Below are 5,445 nucleotides of genomic sequence, written 5' to 3'. Positions count from 1 at the left end.
CCGCCGCCGGGCCGGCAGGCCCGCTCCTCCGGCCCAGCGCCCCGTCGAGGCGGGAAGGGAGGGAACTCCCTGAAACGGCCGAGGGGCGCGAAACGGACCCTGACGTCCTGAAAAACGTCGGGTAGTTCGGCCTTCACCAAAACGTCGCGGTTTAGTCTCAAGCATTCACGAAGACTCGGACGATATACAAGTCCCAACAGCCCAATAAAATACAACCGAGCCTTCACGAAAGCGCTTTATGGCAGTCAACATATTTTATTCTTTTATTGCTGACGTTTTGATCGCCATTTTTATTTACTCTGTACCTTCCAGCGATGCCCGGTAGTTTCAAGCAGGAGGGGACCTCCTGGCGCAAGGCACTGTACACACGCACACGAAACCCCTGCTGCGGGGAGCTCACAGACCACGGTAAGAGCTGCTTGTAAAGCAAAGACAAAAGTCAAACTCGTTACAGTTAACACTTGAGGTTTGGAGGGGCTTCACCCCTCTGCCCACTCTGTACCTCGTGGGTACAGAGAACAGGCTGAGGGAGAGTGACGGTAACGTTGCTGTGACAGGTTAAGATCTTTGCTCTTTCTGCAGCGGATGCAAGCTTGGCCATAGCCTTCAACGGGTTCAGGAACCGGGTTTGTGTCTCAGATTTATGAAACAAGAACAGCCAGAGCACAACGAGAAACACAGGAAGAAAACACCATCCTGGAAATACCACTGCGGGTGGTTTAAACTCCCGTGCTGTGCACACCCAGACCTTTCCAGGTGAAGCAAAGACCCCATGCGGGTGCTGGAGGCACCTGCCTCAGCCCTGAGGGAACCTAGCCACGCTGGCACAGCACCCCCACCTCGCGAGGGCCAGGGCCGAGCAGCCTGGGGACAGCACCGTGCTAACAGGACTGTCGCACACCTGAGCCACAGCGAGTACTGCAGCGCTGCACTCTCACCACGCAGACTTGTCACCCCCCCACATCCTTCTTACAGCCCTGCAACGTGCCACTTTTCTGGTGGGACAGATGCTCCATGAAGAGGTCAAAGCAAAACCCACAACCCAGGAAGGGGATGATGCTTTTATACGTCACTTCTTGGATTTGTTGTTTGGTGGGTTGGTTTGGTTTGTTTTAAACACGTGCTGCTTGCTGCACTGCCTGCAACACCCAGGACACCGCTGGCTCCTCCACAGTTGTCCCCCAGTGTCACCAGACCTCTTGGAGCCCCTTCACTGCACTTCACTCTTTAACCTAGCACAGCACAGGCCAGCATGGATCTTCCCTCTGTCTGGCTCTCATAAGATGGACACTATGCTCAGAGGTAGCTTGTAAATCTTATAAATATTGATCATACAAATACAGCAGTAACTATGTCATTAGGTGGGCTTCAGGAACCTTTTGCTAGGATGACACACATTGTAATGCCAGGAAAGCCTTCCTTTTAGGATGCTGATACCCTAATGTTGGCATATGTTAAAAGGACTGCCAGCTTTCAGAAGCTTCTATATTATCAATTGCAAACATTCAGAAATCACAAGTTCAGCCCCAAAATAAACATGATTTGTTAAAAAGTAATGTAGGACGTCTGTCAAATTTGTCCTTCGGAAATGGAGAACTTTGTACATACTCAGGTTATGTTTTCTCAACCTCTGTCTGCAACCAGAGAAATTTCTTTGGGGGAGCGACAACTTGAGAGATTAAATTCTGATATTATCACATCTTGCTTTTAAGAGCGGTAAGGGAAACATCAAGGGTCTCAGGAGCTGATAACACTACTGGTTTAAGTTCTTCCATATTCAGTTTTTCTCCTGACAACTCCAGTCCAGAATTCCTAAACTTACATAAGAATCCCATCTCTCAAAAGAAAAATGTGAAGTTTTAGCCCTTTGCAAGTAGATTTAAAAATAACACAAATTCTTAAGGGAACAATCAGGTTTTTTCTTGCCCCAGTAATGAGACCTTAATAGTATGAGGCTTCTACTTTTTTTCCAATTTCCCTCCCCCCACCCCCAAGTCTCTGGCCCCATTTGGAGGGCAGGAAACAATTAGGGACAGGTACACACTAGCCAGAGAGCCAGGCTCTTGTCAGGAATTTGTGACACTGGAAAAAGCAGAGAGCAAAAATATTGCCACACTGGAGAAACCCAAACAACCAGAAGTTAGAAGACACTAAAGGCCTGTGAGTCTGCTATACTGAAGTGTTACATTAACAGTTTAATTTTAATCAATATTTGTTAAGTTTCTCCAGTCCAGCAATAAGTTCAAACAGTTGTTTTGCAAAGGTTTTGTTTATTCATTTATTTATTTTGACATAAATCAAATATATAGCCAAGTGTTTCACTGATAAAGCTTAGTGGAATATTTAATATACACATTTTTTCGAGCCTTAGCATTTGGATTTTTTTAATTTAGCTTTTGCTCACCTAAAGCTGCTGCCAGTCAGACTCAGCAGACAGAACAGAGCAACCACCGGGCACTACAGGAACAAAAAGTGCAGCCTAGAGAGAACCAGATGAGCAAGTATTTCAGTACATCACGGATTTCTGCACCTAAACAGTTACTTACTCCCTAGTCATTTTCCCTTAACATATTGTCCGCAACGCCAAAGCCCTTGGTCTCTCCTGCTCCCTGCATTGCACTTATTACTTTTTAGGGACTTTACTGTTTGCAGTAAATGCCTTAGGTTTGTCATGGTGTGTGCTAAGGTGGGGGTAAAGGCAATGTTCAATAGCTTATAAGGAGATCTTTAATGGGGTCTGATCCAATAACCACCACCAAGCTGCCAGCTGTGGCAGGAGACTGGAGCACAGGAAAAGTTTTCAGCAGGGGGACGAGGACTGCCTGTTATTTATCAGAGAAAGGAGAAGGGAAGAGTTCCTGTTCCCCCTTCTGATCCAAGAAGATCGCCGATCCTGAAACCAGCACCCTCTAGAGCGCACAAAGTAGTCTCCTCACACACATACACCTCACTACCTGGGCTAACCATCCCTTCTGTCCTGGCCTCCCAACAGGCTGCTAGAACAACAAGGAGGCAGCCTTCAGGCCTCAACCAACCACACATCCTGTGAATATGCATTTGTGCTTTATAATTATATTTTTAGACACTGCATGCTTCAATGCATTGTACTGTATTTGAAGCATTCAACACAACATTGTAAAGGTAATTGACTAAACCTTTGGAAATTCACCTTTAAAGAGAGATTTTAGGCTCTGGATTTTCATGTGCTTGTACATCCACTGATAAAGCAAACCAGGTGTCTTCACAAATTCATGATTTGCTATTAAAATACCTTGCAAAAGCTCAGACTGATGAGAGTAAAATACTTTAATCATTAACAGCTAACAACATGCGGCCAAACATCGTAATTATAAATATAAGCTTCTCAAAGGCTTATTGAAGAGGCATAAAACATTCTAAAAGAAACAAATTGTGTTAGCCTTCCAGGTCTACAAAAGTACTGTAGCGTTTAACTTGCATGCTTGTCTGCATATACTTTTTCCCCCTCATACAATAATAGCTTCTCAGTTACAGCCACAGAAATCAGAAGTATTAGACCTGAATTCCCACTTCACTTTTAACACTCTCAATTAAAGCATGCTCTCCATAGCTGTTTGTGCTGGAATGTGCAAACTGAATGGCAATCCAGTCTACTTTTAGGAAGTTTACATTGTGCCCTGATAAAAGAGGTAATTACTGCCATACCTCGTAATATTTGAGTGAAAAACCAGGAAATGTCAAGCTTTAAACTTGAAGTTAGTACTACCATTAGAAAGGAGCCTAAACAGTGAAGCTCAAATCCTTTTTGCTTTCTTGAATTTTACACATTCTCTTATGCTGGATTTTGTTCTTAAACCCTTCCCATAGCAACTGAGTGTTATTTATCATAGAAACTCAAACCTAAAACACTTCTGCAATACAGAACACGCAGTCCAACACATAAAGAGATTTTCAAATACCAGTTTGGCTAGCATACGCTTTAGGATACTGTCAGATCCAGGTACAGATTTTAATGGCCCTCATTTACCGGAATGATCATTTGCAGACGAAACAGAATAGTGCTTAACTGAGGAGTACATTCAATGTTCACAACACAAACTCTAGCGGTTGTCCCTGTGCCCGCAGAGCAAGCAGGGCTGGAGGTGGCACACGCCTGCCCAGGCACACGGAGCATGGCACACGCCGCAGCTGCTCAAGCTCGAGGGGTGCCGGAGGCCCCCCCGGTGCCACTGCTTCCTCACGGTGCCCACAGGCCAGACCCCCTTCTCCTGTGAAATGGGGCAACACAGCCCAGTCTATTAACGTTACTAATGCATCTTTTTCATATTCTAGCTGGGAAGCTTCAGTGGCAGTATCTTCTGTATTCATCATTTTAACAGCTGGAATAGGGAAGGAAGAAGAAAAGTCTAAAGCTCGAGATCAGACAAAGAAATAGAAGCGAGCAGAAGAAGACGAGGAAGGATCAGGCAGCACGGAAGCACTGCTCTCCCTGTAGTGGGAACGTGTATTCTCTCTCACCTGCTCACCCTGAGTCCCACTCTGTGACACCCAGTGACAAGCAAAGCCTTAGGGACTAACCACCCTCCACACGCCATCCTTAGGCTGCATCTAAATTTCCCACTGAGGTGAACCAGAGATCTCCTTAGGAGTGCAGCCTTTAGTCTGAGCTTTATTACCCAGACTTTGCTCCTCCATCTAAGAGGGATGAGATTCCCACAATAGATTTTAGATTATTGTGCAGGCTAAACTGATTATCTTTCCAATAAAATAACCATTAAAATCTTGGAAAATAAACCAGATTCTGAAACTGTTGCACACAATTCAGGGTTATTTCATTGAATTCAATTGTTGAGAAAAAAATATGCTAAGTAAGGGGGTAGGGCTCCACATGCCTGTGAGTTTGCATTTGTATTAGAATGGTTATCCAGAAGAGAAAAATGATTTAAACTTATAAAACACTACATCTGAGGAGAGAACAAAAAGCTACATTTAATTTTCATTTAGTTACCAAACTGAGCTAACATTCTCTCTAGCATCAGCTGCCAAAGATGGGAAGCTCACAATCCCTTACAGGAACACCCCTTTTTGTATGCTGAACTGGCCACTGCATTGCTCCCCTCTCCAGCTAGTGAAAAACCAGTTTGGCAACAAAGAGGCTGGTGTGCTGGTGTAACTAAAGCCCAGAGGTGTGTCCAGGGACCAAATTAAAAAGGTCCGAGACACGAGAGGATAATCAAAACAAAGGGTTTTTTGAAGGTTGTACCCTCTTGACAAGCGAGAAGGGGAAAAGCACATTAATGCCTCCCTGTTCTGCAACTGCTCCCATGCGGGAGAGAACCACCAGGCTTAATTCTCCTTATTTTGCTACTTAACATTTGCACACTGCAGGGCAGTGGTACCAGTCTCCTCTGAACAGCCAAAGGACATGGCCTCAAACAGTGGGGATGAAGAGGACATCTGTGCTAC

The sequence above is a fragment of the Haliaeetus leucocephalus genome, unplaced genomic scaffold (genome assembly GCF_000737465.1).
Source record: "Haliaeetus leucocephalus isolate CR32 unplaced genomic scaffold, Haliaeetus_leucocephalus-4.0 Scaffold151, whole genome shotgun sequence".
Classification (NCBI taxonomy): domain Eukaryota; kingdom Metazoa; phylum Chordata; class Aves; order Accipitriformes; family Accipitridae; genus Haliaeetus; species Haliaeetus leucocephalus.
This window is presented reverse-complemented; position numbering follows the sequence as displayed.